Source organism: Geospiza fortis, unplaced genomic scaffold, assembly GCF_000277835.1.
Source record: "Geospiza fortis unplaced genomic scaffold, GeoFor_1.0 scaffold491, whole genome shotgun sequence".
Lineage (NCBI taxonomy): Eukaryota > Metazoa > Chordata > Aves > Passeriformes > Thraupidae > Geospiza > Geospiza fortis.
This window is the reverse complement of record NW_005054390.1, coordinates 1,509,300-1,523,528: the sequence shown is the minus strand read 5'-3', so window position 1 is coordinate 1,523,528 and position 14,229 is coordinate 1,509,300.

Below are 14,229 nucleotides of genomic sequence, written 5' to 3'. Positions count from 1 at the left end.
ATACATTTAAGATGCCATTCCTAATCTTGTCCTAGTTGTTCTCCTGGACCAGACTTCCCTGGCCATGCTTTTGTTGCTTCAGAAATTCCATATCTTTTTACAGCACTGATTTTCTAGTGTGTCCTTTTAGTTGTAGACTTGCTGTCTCTCAAAAAATCTGGGCTTCTCTCAGGCTCAGAAATACTTCCTACTATTTTTTCACTGTTAACCTTAACAACCAAAATCTTGTATTCTGTGGTGTAATCTTTTCAGACACTTTCTTGCTCTCATACCTTAATTTCCAAATTCAATTAACTTAAACCCTAACTGAACCCTAAGTCCAAATTTCCACAAGATTCTAAACAGATTTAAATTATTTGTTCTTTTCAGTGAGAAATCTAAAAATTATTTATCTAGATTTCTTGTGGTTTTGCTTCAACTAGGCATTTATTGTCAGTCCAAGAGATTGGGCCACTTTATTACCAAAATGTCCAGCACCAAATTTGTCAATTTTTTTTGTCATCTCTTTTTCTGTGACTTTCTTATTGGACAGTCACCGTTTCTAGTTTATTAAACCTCAAACTGAGTTTAGTGACAGTGCTAAATTTTCACTAAACTGAATATTCTGAACTCATTTTTGGTCTTGTCTGTAATTTGTTGAACTTTCTTTTTTGTAAGTTCTGGTTTACATATATTAATGTAAATTCTTGGTTTAGGCTGAACTTCTTTACTCCCTAGATGATTCTATTCCTCAGTTTACCTTTGAAAAAGTCAGTAATCATGGCTCTAAATATACCTTGGGATTGTCTACCAGTATGATCTTAGTGCATTGCAGCAGCATCAGTATATCTAAGTCATAGTCCTTACCATATCCCTGGAAAAAATTACAATCAAATAGCATTTCTAATGTGGAAAGAGGAAAACTAAACCAGTGTTCAAACACCTAGAGTCCACTTCTTAGAAGTTGATTTTTAGTGTAAAAAACTTCTGAATACTAAAAGTAAATCATAAGCCTTGGTTTCAGTGAACCTCAGTAATACTACTTTAGACATTACTCATCTTTTTCTGACAAGCAGTTTCTTTCTGTAATCTGTTTTCTTACATCATTTTGCTGTCAGTTCACACCTTCCACTTTATTAAACCCTAGGCTTAGGCCATAGGTTTCCACTAGCTTCAGTGGTATTCTCCAACGTCACTATCAATTTTCACTGCTAGGAAAGTCAACAGATAGTTTTCTAAATTTAATTAAGATCTGTTTTAAGATAACTTTGGAATCAGCTTTCGAACAATTCTCATTACTGTTATTATTACGCAGTTTGCTAATATCTATTTTCTTGCTACCTAATGGAAAATCCGGGTCTGTCCCTAGGTAGGTTAAATTTGCTGTCTTAGAGTAACTTCATGTCTCACATCAAAGGGCACTTTTACATCCTAACAGATAGAATGGTTGCTCAGTCCCTAAACTGGAGTCAGCAGTGTCCTGGCAGCCAGGAGGGCCAGGTGTGTCCTGGGGGCATCAGGCACAGCATGCCCAGCCGGGCAAGGGAGGGGATTGTCCTGCTCTGCTCTGAGCTGGGGCAGCCTCACCTCAAGTGCTGGGGGCAGCTCTGGGTGCCACAATAAAGGAGATATAAAGCTACTGGAGAGTGTCCAAAGGAGGGAAAAAAAGACGGTGAAGGGCTTTGAGGGGAAGCTGTATGAGCAGTGGCTGTGGTCTCTTGGTCTGCTCAGCCTGGAGAAGGGGAGACTGAGGGGAGGCCTCGTTGCAGTTACAACTTCCTCGTGAGGGGAGGAGCAGCAGGTACTGATTTCTTCTCTGTGGTGACAGCAACAGAATTCAAGGGAATGGCCTGAAGTTGTGTCAGGGGAGGTTTAGGTTGGACATCAGGAAAAGGCTTTTCCCCTAGAGGGTGTTTGGGCATGAGAACAGGCTCCTCAGAGCAGTGGCCAGAGCACCAGCCTGACAGAGTTCAAGAAGCATTTGGACAATGCTCTGGGGCAGCTGGTATGACTCTTTGGGCTGTCCTGTGCGGGGCCAGGTGCTGGACTTGATGGTCCTGGTGAGTACCTTCCAGCTCAGCATGATTCCATGATTGCATGAATCCTAGACGCAGATTTGAAATAGTATAATAAAAACCTATGAAATTCCTAATTTTTTCCCTGAAAACCTGGTTGCCACTGCCTGAAGGTAACATTATTTATTTATTTGCTTACTTAATCATTTACTTTAATCTACCATCTCTGTACTTAATCAAATCTAGGAATCACTGCAAATTCAGGAGAGAAAACCTGCCCAGACAGACAGAAAGATGAAACTACCTGATCAGCACTTTTAGGACTTACTCTCACATAAGCTTTCTAGTTCATAAACTCTCACAGCTGCAAGACCTAAATGCTCTTAAACTATCCATAGTCCCATGATAGCAGCCAATAATGAGTGCATAAAAAGGCTAAAACAATCATTTGATCAAACTGTTGTCTTGAATTTCAGCACTAAATGTAGTGCAGAAACCACTGCAGCTCAAGCTCTAAACTAATGCAGGTGGCTTATTAAAAGAACAGAATAATAAGTCAGTCTGTTACTAGGAATTCTGTACACTTTTTTCCTACACCAGTAACAAATCTACAGCTTTTTGTGAATGGTTTAGGACTGCCTAGAGATGACAGAAGTAAAAAAACTGAAACAGACAGATAGGTTTTAAAATAGAAATAATAGGTTTCTGACAATAAAATTCATACTTTAGCATTCTGCAACCCCTTACAGCTTATTCTTTGCTGAGATGAGCTGTGGCACAGCTAAACCCAACCTTCATTAACACAGAGGTCACCATATCTGCCTTCAGTGTCCTTGAAAGTGAGTTAGAAGCACAACATGAAGTTAGCAGTATGACATCTCAGCCTTAGAAATACAGTTTCCACTTATATTTTATTTCTTTTTGAGTCTTTCAGTACAAAGGTGAGAAATCATTTCCTAGTAGATTTAGGTTTATGATTTATCTTTATCTTGAGCTACCCTATCTTGCTCTCTTCAGTTTCTCATTCTATGGATTAAAACCATTCGGATGAGTGACTAATAAAGGTGATCTAAGAGTCAGAATAAAGGCTCAAAAGAAAATATTCAACATATTTCATCCATTAATTCTAAAATTTATGAATAGAAGACCATGATAAGTAGTTACTTTAAACAGTTTTCAAACTAATCACTTTCCATAATTTGACATATGAGCATTCCAAAAAAAGATGAATGGTTTTCAAATGAATTGTTTATTAGAATCTGTTCTTCCATTTCCATTTGACCTTCAGTTTGCAAGAATCAGTATGCCTGTACCACTGTGAGGTCACTGTGAGATTACTTCAATTATCTGTTTGCATTCAAAAGGCATATACTTCAATTATCTGTTTGCATTCAAAAGGCATAATTATATACCTTATAAGCATACTCATTATATACATATAAGCATAATTATGCAAAAGGCATACTCTTATATGACTGCAAAGAGTATGAAGTCATCATATGAATAATGGCATTTAATTGTCATATCTATCCATGCTGCTAAACAATAATCTGAAAAACAAATTTTAAATTTCAAGAGACAAAACTATTACACAGCATACAGCTGATAAAAGTGCTCTGAGATCCCAGTGAGAAAAAGGTAGTTAATATAGAATATAAGAAAACTCAATATAGTAGGCAGGCGGCATTTGAGATGGGATAGGAATTGTTAGTCTTGTCCCATAAAACATCCCAAGTTTTAAATTACTTTCAGATATACTTTGTAGATGGGCAAATTTTCTATTTCTGTATGATCTGTTGTGACATGGGGGTTGTTGATTTTTTTTTTTGTTTATACTTATCTGCCATTCTACAATTTTTTTATATTTGCAAGTCCTCAAACAAACACAGATGGCACTCTGAACCACCTGAATAGAGAGAAAGGAAACTTAACTTCATGGGTTGGTGCAAGAAGAAATGGTACATGGGAATAAGAAGGTTTCTGAACCACAAAAAATATTCACATTTGAAAGTCAAAGAAATCAAATATTTCATCATGTTGTATTCTATGTAAAAGGTGGATCTGAATACACAGTAACACTATACTCAAACTTCTGTTCAACGGGAAAAGGAAAAAGGATGGGGATAGTTTTCTGGCTGTTAGCCATATTGCATTGAAATTCTGAGAGAAGTTCTATGTTGAGCCAAGAAATAACATGCAATGAATTCAAAGTATTCTATTTTATGAAGACAAGGCTAGAATGTGTTCTTACAGTGAGTAGAGGTTTTCCTTCATTTCTTTTTTTCTCACTCTGAGGATGGAAAGATCTTGTATCTTCATCAAGCAAAAAATATGGAAGACTGATATTGCAAACTTGGAACAAATCCAAGTGTGGTTAGTTGTCTGTACTGCACTTTAAAGTATGAAATTCTTAAATAAAGTTGTGGCGTCTGAAGCCTCTGCCAAGCTAACCTATTGGCTTTCTTGTATGCAGAATCTTTGTCAAGGAAAGAGGCATTGATATGAAACAGGAAAGACATCTCTCAAAGTTATTTGCCACTTTCCTATTATGTATCTGAACTTCCATAAAATTGTTAAAAATAAACCTTTATTTTTTTCTTTACTGTACTGCTTGGCCAACTCCTGTGATGACATACAGAATTCTTCCTTTCTGCTTCTGCCAGTCAGCCAATCTCCTCTTGCCTGTGTCTTAGTGATCTGCTGCCATGACCAAGAAAAGCAGCTTCCAGTCTCAGTGAACTTTCAGAGAGAAGCTTAGGGCCTTTTCCTAATAAACAGCTCCTTACAGAGGATTTGAAATTGAGTTATCATCAATTTGAATTATTTTTTATGTGTTTTGAGCCATTCTGGTTTCAAAAGTTTTTTCCTGCTTTCCCTTTGGCTCAGTCAGTTCCTTTTAAAATGCATTACAGAGAACAAAAGAGTGAAACTAAGCATAACTATGCTAAATCATCCCACCACTAGAACATTCAGAGATGAATCGGTCTCAATTAGTACCTTGCACATTTCTGTACTGCCCAAGTGCTCTCGTCCTTTCTTTTCTTTCTAAGGAGAAGTGGAAAAAATGCATCAGAGAGTAGTATCACTAGCAATAATTGTTACTACTAATGCAAACCATTTTCATTAAGTATTCAGCTTTGGCAGAACATGGCTCTACTAATCTCATATTCCAAAATAATAGAACTCAGAAGTAATTAAAAACACATATTTATTTTTAGTCCCATCATTCCCATTAATCACAGTAGTTAAAGTAAAAAAAAATCTCAACCAGGAAGAGGAAAAGACCAGATCAGAGAATATTTAAAATACTGAGATACTTTGAAATAGCTTCAAGAAGATAAGTACAACCTTAGAATACTAAAAATGGTCTATTAAACTGATAGAATCGCCAGAGAGTCACTCTGAAATCTCCAAGGGAATGAATTAGAATGGAAGAAAAACGCAAATATGCTGTCTTTCTTTAAAAGGAGACAGAACTTAGATAATTAGCTTAATTGGAATACCTGTATACATTTGAAAGTAAATTAGCTATTAGTAGGCAAATGAAACTACCAACACTATGAGTTACAGCAGAAGCAGGTTTAATTACCAAAAAAAAAAAAAAAGAAGAAGCATGTGAAGGTAGTTTTCTTACACAACAAAAGAGAAAGTTGGTAGTGTTTGCCTGGAGAAAAAAAGGCGCAGAAGGATCTTAGACATGTATATAAGAACCTCATGAGGGTGGTGACAGACTCTTTTCTGTGATGTCCTCTGGCATGACAAGAGGCAACAGGGACAAGTTGAAATGTGGCTAAAACATACGAAATTCTGCTTAAGCAGGAGAAGACACATTTTTACTCTGCAAGCAGTTAAACACTGGCACAAGATGCAGAGAAAAGTTGTGAAACTTCTGTCCCTGGACATGACCAATCTCATCTTGACATGATCCTGCACAACCTGCTGGCCTTGCTCTGAACAAGGGTGGGACTCCACAGACACTGGCCCATTTCTGCCATGCTGTGGTCCTGTGTCCTGATAGGATAAGAAGTTTTATGAGTTTTAGTAAGACTTCTGAGTTTTATTTTGCTTTCATAAAGCAAATTAAAGAACAAGAACATAATAAAAATTATGAAAAATCTTCCAACATGAGCACAGATGCAGTATCTTCAGACCTAGCAAAAAGTCACTAAGGTTTCACTGAATCAATGGACAGATTTATTTCATGGGATTCTGTGGAGGCTTGGTTCAGGCCCATATCTACTTCTTATATCACCAATTAAATGAATATGAGACAAGCAGATGCTTTTATTACGTATTAAAACATACTGATAGAGAAGGTAAACATATTTGCATGTTATATATTCTATATAAAAATAATTGCATTCTATATATGAAAGGAAAATAAGCATGGCTGAAAGATTAAGATTTCTCTCCAGTATCTCAAAAGTTGTTGACAACTTAGAGAAACAACATAAACCAACAACTTATTTCATTATATTTAATCCCTTAGAGAAGAGCAAACTAGTTGGTAAGCAATTCTTCAAAAGAGAAATTAATAAAATATAAATGAACGTAAGATGAACTCTAGTTAAGCACAGACCTGCTCTCAGGTAATGTAAATATTAAGTGGGAATGTATAAATAGGACAGAATGTAAGATAAATTAATTAACTCTACCACTCTGCTCCAAATTGGTAGCACTTAACCTAAATCATTACAGTCATTGATTTTGAAGGAAAAAAAATCTTTTCCCCTTTAATTTCCATGACACCTTGATTAACAAGATCACCATGATTATTTGCTTTTCTTTGTAATGCAAATACAAAAAGTATGAACTCACCGGCAAAGAATTAGTATTCAAGCAATTTCTTCCCAGAATCTACAGCAATGAAAATGTAAGCCTTCTAATATTGTCTTTAATGTCCACATTTTGAGCCTCCACAAGAATAATGGATTCTGTTTCATAAAATGTATGTCATTGCTTTTAGAATGGTGTTACGTGGATAGGACTTCAGGGACTTTATGTTCAATAATAATTTATTCCTAATATGTTTTGCATGAAAACATTATACCTTTCATGGGAAGAAAGGAAAAAAAACTGCTTTCTGGCATGTAGGAATAAATAGACATTCAAATTGAAAAGAAAATATAATTATATTTGTAAAGGAATATATAATTCACTGAAAAGGGGGGGTTTTACACCACGAATAGCATTGTTCAACTGCTAAAAACAGTTGAAAATTTGAATCTTTTTGTACATTTCGGCTCAATTGTCCCAATCTAAGCTAAGAAATCATCAGCTTCTGATCACATATTGAAGCACTGAAAATTTCTGATAGTTTAAAATTTACTACCTCTCTTTTCCAAGAACAGTTACAGGGAATAATAAGCCAGATAACTCTAATCGGAGCTTGTCCAGTTGATGGGTATTTCCCATGCAGATATTTATCTAGACTACCTTAAAATTAGGCAAACCCTTTCCTTGAACAAATTATGCTTGCTTTGTTCTTTATGATTCACCCTGAAATCCAATACTCAAAGAGAGAAATGAAAGATTTTAAATGTGACATCCAAAAAACCCAACAAACCACACAGACATCTAACACACCCTCCCCAAAAAATGAAACAAAACTCTAAAACTTGCTCTGCATTTTTTCTCTATCCTCATTTTTTAAAGTATTCTCATATATTAATTGAATTGCAAGGCTCTAGAATTCTTGTAAAGAATAATTTACATATAAAATACGGTAATATAGTTTAGTCTCACAGATAAGTAAAGAAAGGATTGCTTTCACCTCTTTTTCTTCTCTGAAGTCTTACTTGCGGGAATTTAAAATCCGCTGATGCAGTGTCAATAGAAATTAGAAATATCTAATAAAATGGTCTTTGTGAGTACAGACCAGCTGCTGGAGCTCTGCAATATAATCAGGATCAGCAAGGATGTGGAATAAAGCAGCTGTGCCTTTCAGTTGTTTTACTCAGCTATTGCTGTTAACATCTATAACAGAGGAAACAAGCACAGGCACCATTTGAATTTTTGCAACACAACTATTTGCTTGACTTTCTCTTCCCTTTCTCTGAAACTGCTCCATGTGTCTCCTGGAAAGATGGGGGCAGGGCATGTTCTCTGTTTTTGCTTCTATTCTACACTTACCTTTCCTGATACACAGAAATGGATGATACATTAATCTTTTTCTTCCTTATAGTAAGGGAAAACAGGCTGATTTGTAATATTCAATCAGTCTGTGTGCATTTCTACATTGCACAGGGAGCTGTTTCGGACCCCAGAAGGCACAGTTCCATCTAAAAGTTGAAATTAGTTGCCAGAAAAAGAAAGAATATTGTGATGTTTTTAACCTAAAAATCCAATACACAGCTAAAGAACTAGAAACAAATATTCTGTAAACAATAACAGGAAATTTGTACTTGAGAAAAAAATCTGAAGGGCCTCTTTGTAAGGGCACTAATCATTCCTAGTGATAAAAAGAGCCATCTGAGAACAAGCACTGGAAAGGCTGTCCACGCAATGATTCTGAATGCTAGTGAGCATCACTTGACATAGAGGACAGTGCTGAACTTCAGAAATGAAGCAAATGATTCCTCTCCATTGCTGCTGACAAACATTTCAGCCATAAGACCTGATTAAGTACTAATTGCTGCCTGGCAGTGAATGCTTTCCCTAGCATCTTGAAATGAAAATGAGGATGTGTAACCAACCAAGAAATTCACTAGCTTGGCAATGACCTGTTTAGAGAATCTGATGGACATTTAGTGATACATTCAACTGTTTTCATGCTGCAGTATTTTTTTTATTATTGTCATCTTAAAGAAAATATTCTATAACAGAAAACCCATTCTCTGTTTGCTTAGAATTTTCATAGAGTAAATGACTTTTTAATTTAGCTTATTATTTTGTTGCATATTCTGACATATGTAGCATGATAAGAGTCAATATGGCTTGAATAAAAAATTCTAATAAAGTACTTTTAGAAGAAGAACTTACTAAAAATGCCATCAGACAAGTAGACCAAAATAACATTTAATCTCAAAATATGAGACCTTTAATGAGTAGGTAAAATTACCTTTAATGAGTAGGTAAAATTACCTACTGTAGATAATTCATCTGACAAGTGTAGTTCAGTTCTTTGTTCATAAATCATTCACGAATCCATCCCAATTATATATACATAAGTTGGGAAAGATTCATGAGTGATTATAAATAGATGCTAACCATCCATGGGCATATCCCAAACAGATTATGCAAACAAATTTTGGCTGCGAGTCGTTCATATAATGGTGCCTCCATCTGTTCCAGGCATTTCAGTTGGTTACATGGAACACGGGGCTATTGTTTCTGCTTTCCCACAAGAGGACAAGAAACCAATGCAAGCCAATAAAAGAACTGAGAGAACAGCAAATATTTTTGCTCATTGCAGAAGAATCTGCTTCCACCCACCCACTTTAACATAAAAAACTGTAGTTCTTTGAACATTTCAGTGTGCATTCCTAAAATTAACAAAGAAAATATACCTTTATCTAAACATTGTAGAAGAATGAGAATTCTTATGTAGAGAATTACAAAAATCTGAACGTTTCTAAAACAAAAATAGATGTATCAACTGTCCAAACCAATAAATTGCTGTGCAGTTAATTTTAATTGTTTTCTTTTCAACCTTCATAACAGTTCCAAATTTCTGTGCCTGGTCATCCCTTTCCTTATAGCTGTGAAGGAAGATATTTCATGACACTCTGTTATGTATCTTTTCATTGAAATTCTGCCTTTCAGCCTTGGGGGAAAAAATACATAGCAAAATGCACATGGCTAAAGCAGATGCATCTTTTTAAAATTTCTAACAAGCATGTATAGACAAGTGGATTTCTTACTTCTCTAAAGTATATTCTTCTTTGGATCCTGAAGTTTTAATGTTAATCTGTTTCAGTTTGTAATTTTTATTTTAAGTGCTTCTGAAGCTAAAATGCCTTCCCAGGAAAGACCCATGTATGTTGAACTGGTGTGACAATATTTCTGCCCAACCGTGACACTGGTTTCCTAACAAAAATTTAGACCTCCACTAAAAAGCAAATTAATTCTCTTTCCTAGAAACAAACAAACAAACAAAAACCAAACCAAACCAAACAAACAGAAAAAACCTTACAGATTTGTCAAAGTTACTCTGAAAAGGAGATTAAAAAAAGAAAATTTGAACATTTCCATTTTTCAGGGAACCCTGACCACTAGTTTCCCATCTAGTGCTGACATTGCAGTTGGTCACTTTTATCTAAAATAAACTAGAGAGAATATACAGAGAAATTACATTGGTTTTAAAACAGCTGCAGATGACCTGGGCACAAAGATTTTTCACAGAGTACTATTGTAACTGTAATTATTCAAACTCATATCGTTTCACTGACATGTAATGATGGAGATAGATGTGTCTGAAACTAAATGGGCAGCCCCACACTGTTGTAAAATCTTCTTTGAATGTTTTCCAACCTTGACCAGACATGATTGTTCCTGGCTTGATCTTGTCCAGCCCACAGAGGGAGACTGGAGGAGGTACATTCCAAAGCTCCTCCAGTTCCATGATGTTGATCCCTGTGTGCTATTACTACTTTCCAGGAGTTAGTAACCATGCTTTCAGCTGAGAGACAATAAATCATTGTGGAAGTACATTTCACTACAAAGTAAAACAGACCCAGGTAAAGTGTAGCTGAGTGCAGTTTAAGCAAACCTGTTCCACTTTGCCCTAGAATGGACTTAGAAATGCTCATATCATCAGATATCAGTCCCCATAGCTGAGGCTCCAACAGTTTCAATCAACTGAAGGGTATTAATGACTAGCCATAGGGTAATGACATCTTAAATTGCTACATCTATTTCAACAATGATTGTATGACTGTGCCCTAAGGTTCTCAATTTCAAAAGGACAGATTATGAGAAATTAAGAGTACTGGTTGATGAAGACAGCTGCACTGACAAAAGTATTAAAAAAATCTAAAATTTATACTCCAGACAAGGGGAAAAACTTCTGTGGAGGGTTTTCAAACCTAATTAGCTAAATAATAACTTCAAAAAGGATATTAAATGCAAGTAGAATTACTACAAAAGTTGACATAAAGGATTGCTTGACAAAGAAACACAATGTAGTCATTAGAAAGCACTGAGAATAGCTGAAAGTCAGGTTGTCCAAAAAGGAAAACAGAGTCCAACAAGGAAATTATAACAGAAATAATTGTTTGGAGAGGGGAGGGGAGGAGAAGGGATGGGAGGGGAGGGGAATCCTACATTCTGTGTATGTTCAATCAACAGGAAATTTAAGCTGTGGCAGAACACTTGCTCATTTCATTCTTGACTGGAAGTACTTTTGCACTTAATGTTGCTGACCAGTTCTAGAAGATTAATTAATTTGTAAATGTTACAAAAGTACATTTACAAATTTCAGTAGTACTTTTCAAGTGTACTAAGGAAATGAAAATAAAAACATAGTTATTTCTGAGTCAGATCTAAATATTAATGCATATTTGTAACTTTGATATCAGGAATCTAAAGCGGATGGAAACAGCTGGAACAAGTTCATATCCCTTATCTGTGGGTATTTGTACTTCAAATATGACAATAAAAATCAAAATGCTTTCTCATTTGAATATTATTCAGTAGAAAGTATGACATGAGCCCATGTACCTCTGTCTGTGTTTAAAGGCCTTTATCACCACTGAATTTTTCTCAGAAACATGAGGGATGAATTGTCCTGAAAATTATATTATGCTGCAGGCATAAGAGGCAATGTTTCCACCATATCAGTGATTGAAATGTGTGTACTGATTTGTGTACATCTGACTGTCCAATAAGTACATTTTAGTATGAGTAAATTTATCTTCATGCAAACAGATTCTGTACTTGCTTCCCTAAAAAGTGTGTGTTTGCACTCTTGGAGATGATACACTAATTTTACACAATAAAATATTATCATAGGTCTCTCAGCCATAGGTAATACCCTTTAATTTCAGAAATTGGGCAAATATTGAGAATAAAGTACTGATCAATATCAGTGTCCTCTGTTGCATTTTTAATTTTAATGGAATACCTGTTGCATTTTTAATGCAATAGATATCCCACTAAAATCTAGCTGTCCCCCCAAGAAAAGGAGTTTCACATGGTGCCAAAAACCACTATAAGTCTTCCATGGCAGCACATATAGGAAAAACTTGCTGAAAATAGGAAACAGGTAACAACGGCTACAAAACACCCTTCTAAACATTAAAAAAAAACAAAACAACCAAATAAAAAAAAAAAAAAAAAAACACAAGCAGAAAACAAAAACAAAACACAAGGAAATAATCAAACAAAAAACAGAGCGGGGGGAAAATAGGATGGGTCAAAATCAGTGAGAAACAAAAAATCTCTTTCTGTCCTTTACATTTTTGTGCAATCATTAACTGCATAATGAATCTTAGATGGGACCATATTTGTAACCAGATGTTTTTGTCAGAATGGAGATTGAGCTGGGGCACGAGGTTGTGATTTCTAGGGACCGGTTGCTAAATTTCTGACTCAGGTCATATAAATGGAGATAAGTTTGTTGACCTCCATGCTAATGGCTGCTTGTGCATGTCAGGAAACCCATCTAGCTGATAGAAATTACAGTCACCAGCCAAGGGAAAATTAGCAACTATATAGGCCAGATCTGAATGACATGTGAAAGAAGAGATGAAAACTTGCTCATTATCAACTCACATTATAGCAAAATAACATGAATGTCCCTTTCTAAGATGTTTAAATGAAGAGCTATTTATAAAGAAATTGCATAGCAGTGTTGTAAGTAGGGAAGAATTCCTAATATTTCAGGGTAAAGTTACATAAAACTTAAGTTTTATTGGAGGTATGTTAATGTTCTGCCAGCAATCTTTCAGCACTGTGTTGGCAAATCTACCATCTATAAGAAAATGTTAGCATAATACTACACCTCCCATGGTATTTATAATAGGTGATGTTTTCATCTGCATTAGGTTATTCAGACATTTCAGAACAATGCTAGAAGTGCATGTATAGGTCTATGACAGGCCAGGCCACCTGGTAACACCTGTAACACCAGGGCCTACAACACAAATAAATGCTTAAATATAGCTACATAACATCTTAATAATGATTCCAAAGTGGTTTAATACTATTCTAGAAGTTAAAATAACTAGCTGTATTATGCAATCTGTAATTGAAACACTCACATAGAAATGAAGATTGCAATAGTCTGTAGAAAAATTATTAAAATATTTGTGACTAATAGACTAAATTAATTTTGTGAGATCTTTTATTTTTATAAGCATTTTGATGGATGTTTGATATTCACAAAGGTATTTTTGAATCCAGCGTAAATCTTCTCTATAAAGATAACTTCATTACTACCAATGTTGGAGTATGTTTTGGTCTGAAAATTCATATTAGCTATCTTAGAGCTGCAGGCAAATGATAGCCCTTTAACTAGAACACAGCATGAGATTGCTCTAAGAACACTGAAAACTACAGACTCAACATAAAAAAATTTTGAACATACAGGCAGCAGTTGAGAAGTTGACAAATTACAGGCAATGCCATGAAGGATAGGAAGATATCCCATGAAAATAGAAAGTTAATGTGCCAGGCTCCAGAGGCATCTGGAGGGGAGCACTAGGGACTTCCTAATGGATTGTCTTGAAACACCAAAAACACCAGTGATACTATGTCGGTAATAACATATAAAACTAAGAATGCCTGATAATTGTGTCAGAAATACCAGGCTTGGACAAAGACATATCTGAACTATGACCCTTAAGAATAATTTAGGATTGTTTTCTAAGAAGGAGACCAGTGTGGGAAAGGAAGGTACAAGGGAGATGCAAGAAGGCCAGAAAAAAGGGCAGAATAAGGTATGCAAATCAGGAGTGGAGTCTGAGTTTACCTATTAGAAAGCCCTGAGCTTGGTCACTGCAGCTGGACAAAGACATTAAACCAAATCCACCTCTCTGACTATACTCTGAGAATAAATCCATTTCCGTGTTCAGCAGAACAAGAATAGCAGTGGTTAGGGTGATTTTCCTGGCCAGCAGGGAACACCCAAAAAAACAGACCAAGCATCTGATCATGCCATGTTAATGTCCATTATAGCTCTCATGGAACAATAAATTCTCCTTCATATATAACAATTATTTCCTAGTTGCTATTTAAAAGACTTCAGTTCTCTAACAGGAAAGCCCAAGCAAATGATATCAGAGGAAGTTATTCA